Source organism: Lissotriton vulgaris, chromosome 12, assembly GCF_964263255.1.
Source record: "Lissotriton vulgaris chromosome 12, aLisVul1.2, whole genome shotgun sequence".
NCBI lineage: Eukaryota > Metazoa > Chordata > Amphibia > Caudata > Salamandridae > Lissotriton > Lissotriton vulgaris.
Window position 1 is genome coordinate 376,524,297 of NC_141700.1, and position 15,438 is coordinate 376,539,734.

The following is a 15,438-nucleotide window of genomic DNA, read 5'->3' on the forward strand; positions in this document are numbered from 1 at the left end:
CTAGTGTTTGGGGGTCTTCTAGTTGAACGAGTGGTCGAGTCGGTGTCAGATGAAGAAGTATCCGTTTGAGGATTAAATGGTCGATTACGGCGTCTTTGGGCGTAAACATCAGCCCACGAATAGACCTCGTCGAGCTTATAGTCCAGCGTGTCACGCCGGAACTTTCTGACTTTTCGTTCGTGTATTTCCTTCTGATATTTGTCAAGTATAGTTTTTGTTTCATCCAACATGGTAGAGAGTTCCTCCGATGTGAGTAGGTTCTTAATTTCGTTGTCAATCTCTTTCATTTCCGACTCTAGTTCTTTTAGTATGCCAGCTAGTTCTTCAACAATTAGTAATATGAGATCAAGACTGCATTTATTCAATATTCCATTCCATTTTTCCAGAAAACTCTTAGAGTTTTTGCAAAGAGACGGTTTTAAAGAGATGCGTAATCCACGTGGGATTCTGAGTGCCCGGTGATAGCGCAACAGTGTGCTCGCATGGAGCTTCTGATTTATATGTCGTTTTGATAGGTAAATTAGCTGCTTGACACATTGCTCTTTATTCCTTGTGGTGGTGGAGGGGCTGATATCTTCCTCGATCAGCGAGTAGATTCGTTCTTTCTCCGATTCGTCGTAGGCTAATGTGTGTGCTCTAGCTTCTGTACTCTTGCTGATGTCGTCAAATTGCATGGTTGAGTGTGTGCTACCCCGCCGTAGGCGGACTTACGAATGAACAAATAGTGGGAGAGGAGGGGTGCACAACGAAAAGGTGGATCAGTGGGTCGATAGAGGCTTCTGAATTCTGGGTGCACTCATAGGGTAGTGTTATCCGTCTAAAACACTTTGAACTATTACTATGGTTGTGTATGCGGAGCCCCGCAGATACATCCCCTGGTGAGGCACACCAATTTGGATCACACAAAAGTGCTTCGTTTTCAGTTATATTCTTCGTTTATTTCATTTCAGTTGTTAGTACTCATTTAGAGATAGTTGACTCGAATATTAAACAGCATATCCAACAGTCGTTATCCGTAACATTTAAACATTGACCTCCAATGCATTTCGGGCATGGGTGCCCTTGGTCACGGAGAGCTGAGGAGGAAGCAAAAAGGGGGGCAGTGGTGAGAGGCTGTGTCGGAGTGAGGGGAGTAGGGGAGTCTACTGAAGTGATATGGTGTATGGGCTGATGCGTTATAACTAGTGCACGAGGCTGTAGTGAAGGGTAAGGGATGTGAGGGGAAATTACCGCTGGTAAACACAACTTAAGTAAAGATATTAAAAACAAAGTATCTCATCGTCTTACTTCAAAGTTACGCGTAGCGTCTGCAAGACGTTCTCAGTCGGTCATCCGTTCGCTGTCCCGAACGCGTGTGAGACAGCCTACTAAAGGATTACATGAACAGTGATGACGGACTAGCGCCCGAGGGTTACGGGGGCCATCTTGGAGTGGTAAATGCTAAGGGGAGATGCTAAAGGAAAAAGCGGGTGATGTAAAGTGAATACTGTGTATCTGAGAGAGTGAAATTAATAGACAATAAGCAAAGGTAAACATATGTGGTTCAAACAGGAATAGAGAGGAAAGGTGAAGCAGCAACGTAGTAAAATGCAGGTGGTATTACATATAGCAACTAAATTCTGTACGATCATTAAGCCCATGGGGCTTGAGAGTTTGCAGAAGGTAAATCCATTCAAGTTCTCTCTTGAGTAACAGTTTAGTGTTGTCTGTGCCTTCTTTCTTAGATACGATCTCCAGGACCAGGAATTTTAATTGAGCGATGGTGTGGCGTGCTTCCATGAAGTGACAGGCAATGTTAGATTTCTCACTTTTTAGTCTGATGTTGGACTTGTGTTCGTTTAGTCTGGTTTTGATTTTTCGTTCGGTCTTCCCTATGTATAACTTGCCACATGGGCATTTGATGGCATAGATCAGATTGGTGGAGTCGCAAGTGGCATCTACATGGAGTTTAATATTGTGTCCTTTCATGGGGTGTTGTATTTCATTGCCCCTGATTACACTGTTGCAGTGACCACAGTTTAGGCAAGGTTGAGTGCCACGGTGCCGTTTGGTTAACTCGGTGGGTTTAGCTAGTATTTCTTTAATGTTTCGGCTCCTGGTGTGGGCAAAAATTGGCGGCTCATTAAAGATGCCTTGGAAGTCGGGTTCATTTTGTAGTATAGGCCAATGCTTCCAGATGATCCTTTTGTACGTTGCACTGGCAGTGGAAAATTTGGACACAAGGACCATGCGTTGTTCTGTGTTCTTGTGAGTCTTAGTCAGACAGTCCTGTCTGGATGTGTTGGTGACGCGGGATTGCGCGTCTTGTAAAACAGTCTCAGGGTAGCCACGTGCTCGAAATCTGTTTGACATTTCCATCATTCTTGTATCAACCATTGTCTCATCTGATACAATGCGCTTGACGCGCAGCATTTGAGAGTATGGGAGATGTTTTTTCAGGGAACCTTGATGAAAACTGGTGAAATGGAGAGCATTATTCCGGTCTGTACTCTTTCTGTGAAGATCTGTGACGATTCCGTCAGTAGTGTTCTTGATGTGCACATCTAAGAAGGCGATGCCTCACCAGGGGATGTATCTGCGGGGCTCCGCATACACAACCATAGTAATAGTTCAAAGTGTTTTAGACGGATAACACTACCCTATGAGTGCACCCAGAATTCAGAAGCCTCTATCGACCCACTGATCCACCTTTTCGTTGTGCACCCCTCCTCTCCCACTAGAGTGGGAATAGTACATTTTTCCCCTCCTTATTCCAAAACTTTCCCTACTGTTGCACAAACTGGAGTGGGCATAGTAAATGTTACCCCTCCCCAGTCCAACACTTTCCCTACGTTTTGAATAGTAAATGTACACTCCGCAATCCAAAACGTTCCCTTCTGTTGCTCAGACTGGAGTTGTAATTGTAATTTGTATCTGTTACTGTGTTCCACTCTTTCCCTACTAATGCACTGACTGGAGTGGGAATAGTATTTTTCCCCTATCTCAGTTCAAAACTTTCCCTATTGTTGCATAATTTAAATTTATGTGAGTCCAACCCTTTGCCTACTATTGCACCAACTGGAGTGTGAATAGTAATTTTTACCCATCTCGGTGAAACGCTTTTCCTACTGTTACATTGATTAGAGTGGCTATAGTAAATTTTACCTCTCCTGAGTCCAACACTTTCTCTACTGCTGCACGGATTGGTGTGGTAATAGCAATTTTTACCCCTCCTCAGTCAAACTCTTTACCTATTGTTGTATAAATTGGAGTGGGAATAGTGTAGGTATTATTTGTAGAATTTGTTAGTTTAGTGTATATTGTATAAATATATAATATTATGTCTTTGTGCATTTAAATTATAATATTTTAATTATTAATGTTTCCCATATGTAATATAATTTTTGGAATTCAAAAAGTTATATTGGTTACTTTTTATTTGTAATTAGATTGGTATTTTTTCATATTTATATGTGGGCTTGATTTTTGTAAATAAATATAATTGTTAAACATATTTTTTAAGTAATTAAATATATTTAATTTCTATTATATTACTGGTACTTTGTAATATTTTTAGGGCCCGAGTACGAACTCTCTAGGAAGGCCCTCCATGCAACTCAGATCTGGAAGACTTTCCCAGCGAATTGTGCTCTGCGAATCTGAGCAACCAAGTACGATACACCCATATGGTGACGGATCCGGTTCCCTCGGAATCCCATTGAACGCTTACACAGACTCCCATAGCAAAAAGGGCTGTGGGGTGCCCGCCACACTGTCCATGCATGGAAAGGGGGACCTATGGGTGCCCCCATGGTGCTGATTCGGAGGGCCCCAGGTGAAGAGGGGCCTGCTACAGCCACCCAATGTCCGATTCCTACAGCTGTTTTATCTCGCTGAGACCTAGTCGATACGGCTGTCTGAATTGTGCATCGTATTCGCTTGTTCAGAAGCCGGCTCCCTTGCGCGGCATGATTCGGCTGTGAACGAGTCAGACTGATAGGATCGGATTCAGAAATGAGTCGGTTGACGTGGACGAGAACTTCCCATCGTACTTGGTTGTTTATAACGGGGACAATTCGATGTGAAACATCAACTAAGAATTGGATCTGCTTGTTCTGTAACCCGTCTAGAGGCCTTCCTAGTGAGATCATACTCAGGCCCTTAATGTTTACTTCATATATACATACATATGTATATATATCTGTATATATATATCTATATATATATATATATATATATATATATATATATATTTATTATTATATATTATATTATTATATATATTTATATATATATATCTATATATATATCTATATATATATATATATTACCTACTGGCGGTCGCCAGTAGGTATATATAGTTAGGATTTTTTTCCTATGGGATTTTTGAAAATTCTATGTCTAATAACTTTGGCGTTTGTAGACGGAATTGGCTGAAATTTTCAGGAAAATGGCACATTTTGTTTCTGAGCAGCCCCTGAAAATTTGGGGGGGTTTCGTCAAGGGGGGGCCGAGAAAAAAGGGGGGTCCCAAAACGCGTTTTTAACATTGAGTTTTCCATAGGGCGGTTGGCCTCAGTTTTAGCTCGAACGGCTGAATGGATTTGCACGAAACTTGGCAAAATTGTAGATATGGTTTGCCCGACGTGCCTTTGCTAGGTCTCAATATATGTGCTCCAGTGGATTTTGAGAAATTTACGTAAAAAAAAATATATATATCTGTGACAGCGTCCCGGTTAGCGCCCCGGTTCGCGTACCTGACGCGTAACGGAACTTCGTGAGGAGAAGCTGATTGGCTCTCTGGTGTCTGTCAACATTCTAAACAGTCCGGACCGGCCGCCATCTTGTCTCTCGGTAGGATTGAGAGACAAGAGGTGGAGAAAAACGAAGGGGGAATTTAATGAAAGGGGGCAAGGTAGACCCCTTCTGACCCCCTAAGATTGATGAGGGGGAAATTAAAGTGCCCCACGGGGTAAAAAATAAAATAAACATTTTTTTTGCGATTTTTCGCCGTAGAGGCGCGTCCCGGTACGCGAACCGGGTAGCTTACCGGCAGCGTAACGGGAGTTCGCCATTTTGTGTTTTGGACAAATTTTATCACAAGATGGAGGAATAACAATGTGGGAAATGGGTGTAAGGGGGCATGGGAGAAGTATCTTGACCCCCTAGGTTTTCTGAGGGTAGCTGAGGAGGGTCATATATGTCGTAAGAAAAAAAAATTTAGATTTTTTCGCATGGTTAGCTGCCGGTACGCGAACCGGGTAGCGAACCGGGAAGCGAACATAAGTGAAAATTAGTGAAAAAAGGTACATTCGAAATTTTAAAAGAGTAATTATAGTTAAGGTAGCTCTGAAAAGAGCTTTTGTGTTTTGTGTAAGTTCTAAGTAGGTATCAATACACTGTCTTAAATTTTTTATGAAAACTCTGTTTCCCTCATCTGAGAAGTGCACACCATCTCCTCTGTAGATATCTTGCATGTAGTAACGCAAGTTATTGTTGTAGATGGAGCCCATTCCATTGTTTGTTATGTAAGCTGAAACAGACTTATTTACATGTTTCCTCGCTTTCTCAATTTGTGGATAAAATTGATTGGACCACTTCCAATTCTGTCTTTGGCATATTTTGGAATATACCAAGGCAGTTTGAGGAAAAAGTGCCATCAATTGCTCAAAGGTGTCCTTTAACCTCTTGGCTACTAGGCGTTTTCCCCCTCCTGTGCTGGGAATTACCATTTTGCTGTTTCCATGACGAGCTCAGCTCGTCATCAGCACACGACACCCATGGGTGATGACGAGCTGAGCTCGTCATCAGCATCGAAAGGGTTAAAAAGCATTTCCAGACCTACCCCAGAGAAGGAAAAAATGGTGTCTGCTTCTTTAAACAAATATTTCACTTGCCCCATGATTCAGGGAGAATAATTTGCTTACTTGATGTGTATAAAAACGTTTCATGAAGTCATTTAGGTTTCTTGATATGTACTGCTAGAGTTTTATAGCCAGCATGGGGCATATTTACAAGGCCTTTAAGCCACTTTCAAGTTATTTTTCCCATGTTAAAAGTGATGCCAAAGTGGTGCAAGGGCCTTGTAAATACGCCCTCATGTGTGTTAGGGCATTTTAAGTAAATTCCCCATGAATGGGGGAGAATAATTTGCTTACTTGATGTGTTTAAAAACGTTTATTGAAGTCATTTAGTTTTCTTGATATATACTGCTAGAGATTCATAGTCAGCATGGGGCATATTTACAAAGCCTTTGAGCCATTTTAAGTCAAAAAACACATTTTTAAAACACATCAAGTAAGTAAATTATTCTCCTAGATTCATGGGAAAGTAGAAACAGATCCTTTGAGCATTCCCTGAGCACATAGTAATATAAAAATGTTGTACTCTTTACCATTAGTCTGACTTTTTTTTATAATTACTCTACTATTATATCTTAAATTTAGAAAAAAAATGAATAATGTCTTAAACAATTTTTCATTTATAAATAAAATTTTATTGATATTAATTTTAAAAATCTGTGGAAATTTCGAGTAGTACTTCATCTGAAATTTCATGATCTTTTTTTTCATAAATTGTCTCTTGTTTATCAAAATTGTCCATAAATTCCAACAGTTGTTCGTCTACTGTCACATTAAAAAAATCATCATTATTGTCCTGTATTTCAAGTTGTACTTTGGGTTCCTGTGCTTCTTTATCCATAATTGCTGTTAAGGTAGAATAAAAAGAGAGAGACAAATAGAGTTTAAGTAAGAAACTTCAACATTTTTATTTTTAACTTAACGTGTACAACATAGTTCTGAGTTTTTAAGAGTGAATTTATGTTTGGGCAGTGTATTCTACAAGGCAGGAAGTAGAAATATAAAGTACTGCTTGTGATCAAGTCTAACTCAATCTATGACTACAACAGAGAAGCCTTACTCAATCTATAACTATAACTGAGGGACAGTAAATATCTAACAGGAAACGTTTTTATAAAAATAACTTTAGGTGCACAACATATTTCTCCTTCAAAACTATTAACTTACATTTGGAAAAGTGTCTTAGGTTTCTCAGGAAATGCACTGTAAATGTGGCCTCAGGGAGTTCCGGTCAAAATGGCTGTCTTTCCCTCTTATTTTTCATATATATTCATGTAACAAACCAATCAAATGTCAGCACATAAAAATACAACTTGAAAGTAATGTTATCATTGGTTGAAAATGTCAACTCTTTCTAATGTGTTTTTGCCATGTAATTTACCTCAGGTTATTTAGACAGGGCTACAACTTGAATGGCTCTATGGAATTCCATCACATTTTGGAAAATGGTAGGGACTGGTATGTTGTAGGGACTATTCCAAATTTGGTGAAAGTGTCTGTAGTAGTTTTTCTGTAAATTACTTTCCCACCTTTTTTTATCGAGCGCTTACCGGTGCGCTCCCCGGTACTCGAACCGGCAGCGTTACGGGAGTCCTCCATTTTGTGTATCTGTAGAATTGATACATAAGATGGAGGACAAACAATGTACGGAATGGGTAGAAGGGGGCACGGTAGACAGTTTATGACCCTCTAGGTTTTCTGAGGGGGGATTAGGACGCTGATATATGGAAAAATACAAAAATTAAATTTTTGAAAATTTCGCGGGGGAAGCGCCCGGTACACGCACCGGTAAGCGAACCGGGGAGCGTACTTTGGTGAAGAAAAAAAAAATAGAAAAAGATAAACGTTTTGAATGCTCAGAGGTAGGGTAGCTCTGAAAAGAGCTATTGTGTTCTGTGGCTAATTTAGGTACCTACAAGTAAGTTCCAATGCACACTTTTAAATAAAGGACGAATATTCTATTCCCTTCATCAGAGAAGTGCACACCATCTCTTCTGTAGATGTGTTGAATGTTGGATAGCAAGTTATTGTTGTATATTAAACCCATTCCATAGTCTCTCATGTAAGCAGAAACAGATTTATTCACAGGTTTCTGTGCTTCCTCAAATTGTGGAAAAAATTGATTGGACCACTTACATTTTTGTCTTTGACATATATTGGAATATACCAAGGCAGTTTGGGGGAAAAGTGTCATTTAAAAGAAGAATACATTTTACAGCTTTTGATATTTGCTATTAAAAAACCATTGAAATTCACTGAAAAAACCATAGGTTATAGACCATATATAGTTAGGAATTAGCATTTACAAAACCTTGAAAATTCACTGAAAAAACCATAGGTTATAGACCATATATAGGGGCCGATTAGGATGGCGGACGGAAATGGGTACTGTCCGCCATGGTGGGGGAAATTTTACTCCCGGCTGCGCCGCGGAGATACCGCGTTTGGGATTAGGATATTCATGTGACGAACCTCCGACCGCGGCGGACGGTTCACAACCAACACCGTCCGCGGTGGACGGAACACAACCAAGTCCGTCCGCGGCGGACGGAGTTCAATGAACAACCACTGCCGCGGACGGAAATGACCGCGGAAAATAAAACATGTACCGCCACACCTGAGAATACTCCGTGGCCGCAATTAGGATAAATCCGCCCGTACCACGGAACGCACAGCCATCCACGTCCGCGGCGGAAACAATGCTACGAGAACCACAGCATCACCGCGGAAGGCCAACACGCACAACATCCCTAGCGCCGAACAAATGTCAGAAACTGCACCGCAAGTCCTAAGCAAACATACGAACATTGACAAGGCCCCCCCCCCAACACCAATCACAAGCCACCATGATACGTCCCAATCATCCAATAATGCACACACGTCAACACGCCCACCTACCACCTGACTCGCAACAACCATTGAGACACGACTACAAAATGACACCCACACACAACCAAAATCCTTTGCACCACAGCATTGCTGCCAGCAAGAGGGCAAATCGAGAAACTGCTAACTCACATAAAATCACATAGAAGACACCCACCCACCACCCTACCACACCCACCACACAAACACCCACCACACAAATCCGACACATCACACACCACACACCTGCACCTCCCAACTCACTCAACTCACACACTGAGCACCACACACCATGGCACCCAAAAAAAAACAGAAATTCTCAGAGACAGAGTTGAGGGTAATGGTAGATGAAATAATCCGTGTTGAGCCCCACATCTTCGGGGCCCTCGTCCAGCAGACGACCGTGGCGCAAAAGAACCACATGTGGGACAGGATCGTCACTCGGGTGAATGCGTCGGGGACTGTGCCGAGGACGAAGCAAGACATTCAGAGGCGGTGGCATGACCTGAAGACCAGGATCAAGGGCATCCGAGCGAAAAACGTCGCTAGAGCCAATCATACTGGCGGTGGCACACCCCCGGAGCCATTACCCTACACCGATTGGGAGGAGAAGGTGCTGGGGATACTACACCGAGAGAGCCTAGACGGACTTGACGAAGGAGAAGAGACTGGTGAGTACAAACCAAGCACCACGATCAGCACGACATGGTCAGGCTCACACAACTGAGAAGAAACATCCCCTACGCCCCAAACCATGCACGTTCGACACCAACTCACTAACATGTCCATGGCTCCCAACAGGCCCCCATGTTCACGGGGAGGGTGGTGGTGGTGGTGGTGGAGGGTGGGGTGTGTGAGAGGCCCAAACTACAACTCCCAACTGGCCCCCATGTTCACGGGGAGGGTGGTGGTGGTGGTGGAGGGTGGGGTGTGTGAGAGGCCCAAACTACAACTCCCAACTGGCCCCCATGTTCACGGGGAGGGTGGTGGTGGTGGAGGGTGGGGTGTGTGAGAGGCCCAAACTACAACTCCCAACTGGCCCCCATGTTCACGGGGAGGGTGGTGGTGGTGGTGGAGGGTGGGGTGTGTGAGAGGCCCAAACTACAACTCCCAACTGGCCCCCATGTTCACGGGGAGGGTGGTGGTGGTGGAGGGTGGGGTGTGTGAGAGGCCCAAACTACAACTCCCAACTGGCCCCCATGTTCACGGGGAGGGTGGTGGTGGTGGTGGAGGGTGGGGTGTGTGAGAGGCCCAAACTACAACTCCCAACTGGCCCCCATGTTCACGGGGAGGGTGGTGGTGGTGGAGGGTGGGGCGTGTGAGAGGCCCAAACTACAACTCCCAACTGGCCCCCATGTTCACGGGGAGGGTGGTGGTGGTGGTGGAGGGTGGTGTGTGTGAGAGTCCCAAACTACAACTCCCAACTGGCCCCCATGTTCACGGGGAGGGTGGTGGTGGTGGTGGAGGGTGGGGTGTGTGAGAGGCCCAAACTACAACTCCCAACTGGCCCCCATGTTCACGGGGAGGGTGGTGGTGGTGGTGGAGGGTGGTGTGTGTGAGAGTCCCAAACTACAACTCCCAACTGGCCCCCATGTTCACGGGGAGGGTGGTGGTGGTGGTGGAGGGTGGGGTGTGTGAGAGGCCCAAACTACAACTCCCAACTGGCCCCCATGTTCACGGGGAGGGTGGTGGTGGTGGAGGGTGGGGTGTGTGAGAGGCCCAAACTACAACTCCCAACTGGCCCCCATGTTCACGGGGAGGGTGGTGGTGGTGGTGGTGGTGGTGGAGGGTGGGGTGTGTGCGACAGGAAACAGAAATGGCTACAAATCCATATAACCATGTAATGTACAAATTACTGACCAGCTCGATCTTGTCCCTCAGGTGATCGTCAACTGACTGCGGAAACCAGTACCCGGCCGCCAGCCTCGCCTCCCACATCTACAGGACTCTCTGGTGACGAGGACACAGTCAGCTCCGGGGCGGAGGATGGAGCGGGACCAAGCACGCAGCCAGGGCCATCTGGCTCACAGGGACTCCCGGGACCGACCAACGTCGCATGTGTGACTCCAGCGGCACCTGTCTCTGTGATCTGCACAGTCCCCACCACCACCAGTACCACCAGTACCCCCAGTACCACCACTACCACCAGCACCACGACTCCTGCCGCTGCCACCCAGCATAACCCACCGCGCAACGCTGGTCCAACGGCCCCACACACAAGCAGGGTGAGTGGGCCACAAACACAGGCAACGGGACAACATCCAATCAGGCGAGCCACACACCGCCGTGCAGAGGAGGAACAGCTACCCCAGCCAGTGGCACAGTCCCTACAAGCTCTTGCCAGGTGCCAGGCGTCATTCGACCGGTCCCAGGCAAACGCTGATCGTGCACACCAGGACTCAGTGGACAACACCAACACCCAGCGCCAAATCGCTGGCATCCTTGGCCAGATGTTGCTGATCATGGGGCAGCAGGCAACGATGTGGAGTGAATGGGTTGGCCGGAACAACCCCCCCCCTCCACCAAGTGTGGTAGCGCCACCGTCACCTCCGCCTCCCCCGTCACCTCCGCCTCCCCCGCCACATCCGCCTCCGCCGCCACCTCCGCCTCCGCCTCCACCGCCGCCACCACCACCTGAGCCCCTGGCGACGGATGTGGCCCATCAACAACCTGCCCTCCCAGCTGACTCTGTTCCAGGTCAGAGACGGAGGGGCCGTCCGAGTAAGAAAGAGGCTGAGAGCAGTGTTGGAGCGCCAGGCACACCCTCCAAGAGGGGACGACCATGACAATGTCACTGCCTGTGCCAGACATTCACCCAGCTAAGTAGCCTGTCCCACAGACAATCATTCCCACTGGTCTGCTGGACTACCCTGACACCCCCCAATGTGGTGTCAGCACGGACATTTCATCAGCCAATACCTTCAACTCCAACTCCCTCCACCCCACTGACTTGTAAATATTCACCAGCACAGAAGCACAACCTGTAAATAAATAGCATTAACTCACACAATGATGTTTTGCCTCCATGTTTATTCACATGATTGCCATCAGATACAGACGTAAACAGGTACAGGGATCATAGTCGTACATGATCATGGCGCTGCGGGAGTGACCTAGAGAAAACCAGAGACAGCAAACACACGTCAGTAAAGAGATTCACACACATCACAACACAATGCACAGCTACATTACACAAACGACAACCATCACACAAGCATGGGATGAGAGCACACACATCATGGACACTTCCATGTCCAAAGACATGAAGACACACATGTGCAACCATCACAAACAACACCCAGCTGATTAACCCCATATCCACACAACACCAGCAAACATACATGAGGCATTGTCAACCGCCACTAGAGGTAGATACTCACATTCAAGGGAAGTAGCGATCTATGAGCTGGCGCCTCTGGTCCACACCTTCCTCCTCACCACTATCCTCATCAGTCGACATGGGTGGGATGGGAGGCCGAAGCACTCCTTCGTCTTCAGGGTCCAACAGCAGTTCAATGCCATTGCGTACTGCCAGGTTGTGGAGCATGCAGCAGGCAATCACGATCTTGCATACTTTTCCTGGTGAGTAAGGCAGGGCCCCTCCGGTCTTATCGAGGCACCGAAACCTAGACTTTAGCAGTCCAAAGGTACATTCGATGACTCTCCGTGTCCTTCCATGTGCCTCATTGTACCGCATGTCACCCGCCGTCCTCGGATTACGTAGGGGACTGAGGAGCCAGGGCCGGTTTGGGTAAGCCGAGTCGCCTATGTAGGGGGATGACAGAGACAAACATCAGAAAAATATATGGTGGGTACCCCATGCAACACAGAGATCACAAGAGTACCCACTGCACACTCACCAACAAGCCACGCTTGACCGGGTCGCAGATTTGCCATGAGTCGTGGGACATTGCTGCTCCGCATGATGTGGGCGTCATGTGCGGATCCAGGAAATCTGGCACACACATGGGAGATGATGTTGTTCGCCAGGCACACCACCTGCACGTTCAGCGAATGAAAGTGTTTGCGATTCCTGAACACTTGTTCGCGTGCCCGTGGTGGAATGAGAGCGATGTGTGTGCCATCAATTGAGCCCACAACGTGAGGCATGTGGCCCAGTGCATAGAAAGCAGCTTTGACAGCTGGCAACTCTTCCGGCCGTGGAAAATGTATGTACTCATCCTTGTAGAGCATCATAGCTGTTAACACATCCCGAAGAACCGTGCAGAACATGGCCTGTGACATCCCCCCGGCAACTGCAACTGTGAACTGAAAAGTGCCAGTAGCGAAGAAATGTAGTACCGCCATGACCTTTGCAGTGGGTGTAATCGACCCAGGATACGTTCTACGTGGCTGCAGATGAGGAGACAATTGTGCCACAAGCTCCAGCAACCGACGTCGATCCAGCCGGAATTTCCGAATCACCTCCTCGTCTACCATATCCTCCAGCACAGTGTATGGCCGATGCACATTTGGAGCCCTCCTGTGTGGGACAGAGATGTAACTTTGGTCAACTTACAAACGACGCATACGTGTAGAACTCCATCACATGTGTACCTTACTGACAAAACTTCAGTCTTCACCCTAATGTTTCGTAGACACATCACAGACACTCATGCTACTGCATGAACACAAACGATAAGTGTACACACACCATGTCATCAAGCCCAAATGCCACCACCAATAATTATGTGCATACGGAAATGACATGCATGGTGACACAACGTACAAAACACATACACGGAATGCATGTGTACCACCACCACTGTAGTCACCTCGACACAACAAGAAACTGACAACAGATGCATTAATTGGCCACACAGCCGTGATGTACTGTGTAGTTGTGAAGATGTAACAACGTCTGTAGGGTCACACCCGACGTCAACAAGTACAAATGCACATCTGTTGCCCATTATGTGCCGACCGATTGCCATTGTATGGACACACATGCTATATTGTATGACATATGACCTTTCCCAATCACGCTCACATCCCTCATGACACAACTGCACACAACACATCACGGTGCAGCGTCTGACAAGATCACATAATTGGCGCCGCCATGGCGGTGCTCAACTTCCGCTACTTCCCAAAGGCCATATGCGGCCAGCGTCCCTCTCCCCATTGGCTGCATGTGCATGGACCGTCACGGGCAGACATCGGCGACCGCACGTGCAAGCCTCAGGCACGGATGCTTCAGTTGCAACAATGTACTATCACTGGCACCTCCATGGCGGTGCACGTACTCAGCGGGGGAGGTGCAGGCCTATACACCCTGTAGATGTAGTCAATGGACATGCCATTTCATGACCCCCCTTACAGTCACCTTGCATCATCCACCGTACCCCGGCCGGAGCGGCCGGGCCTAGGACGACCGCCGTGGCCGGCCATGAACAACCGCCGTGGCCGGCCATGAACAACCGCCGTGCCCGGCCATGAACAACCGCCGTGCCCGGCCATGAACAACCGCCGTGCCCGGCCATGAACAACCGCCGTGGCCGGCCATGAACAACCGCCGTGGCCGGCCATGAACAACCGCCGTGCCCGGCCATGAACAACCGCCGTGCCCGGCCATGAACAACCGCCGTGCCCGGCCATGGCGGTTGTGTTCATGGCCGGGCACGGCGGTCGTCCTAGGCCCGGCCGCTCCGGCCGGTGTACGGTGGATGATGCAAGGTGACTGTAAGGGGGGTCATGAAATGGCATGTCCATTGACTACATCTACAGGGTGTATAGGCCTGCACCTCCCCCGCTGAGTACGTGCACCGCCATGGAGGCGCCAGTGATAGTACATTGTTGCAACTGAAGCATCCGTGCCTGAGGCTTGCACGTGCGGTCGCCGATGTCTGCCCGTGACGGTCCATGCACATGCAGCCAATGGGGAGAGGGACGCTGGCCGCATATGGCCAATCGCAAGTAGCGGAAGCTGTGCACCGCAACTATGGCCCAGTCATTGGCCCATTTCACGATCACGCTTCCAGGGCTGACCAATTGCTGGCGACGTATGCCACTGACACGTGCTGAGGGCCCTATATATGTGTGTTGGCCAAAACGACGCTTCCTACCCTGGGGACCAGTGCTGCCTGTGACCATCACCTCGACCTGCTGCTGCTGCTGAGCTGACCACCGACTGCTGCCTGTGACCATCACCTCGACCTGCTGCTGCTGCAGAGCTGACCACCGACTGCTGCTCTAGTGCCATACTCCGTGATCTTGCCATGTCGAGAGGCAATGAGATCCGGTCTCGACCCTTCACCGCCGCGGAGCTCGATGTCCTCGTGGACGGTGTACTCCGCAACTATGGACGCCTGTACGGCGCACCAGGACGGGTGGTAAGTGCAGTGTGGGACATGTTGGTGTGCATGAGGGGGCAAAATGATCTTGCCAATTTCTATCTTAGCTGTGTAGTGTGGGCTAGACATATGTTCCCGATTGTGCATGGCTGCTGACAGTTACGTCTTGCCCCTATGTGTGTCACAGGCCACCTGTCCACTGACTTTAACCCTTTTGTCTTTCATCATGGTAGGTCAAGCTGCACCTTCGCAAGGACCTGTGGAGGAGCATAGCACGGGAAGTACGGGCATTGGGGGTGTGCAACAGACGACATACACACTGCCACAAACGCTGGGACGACATTTCCAGGCTGAGCAAGAATGTAGCTGAAGTAACACTGGGCCTGATTCCAAGGACGCCCCGTCTGGCCCGACGCTCCATGACCCCTCTCATGCACCGTA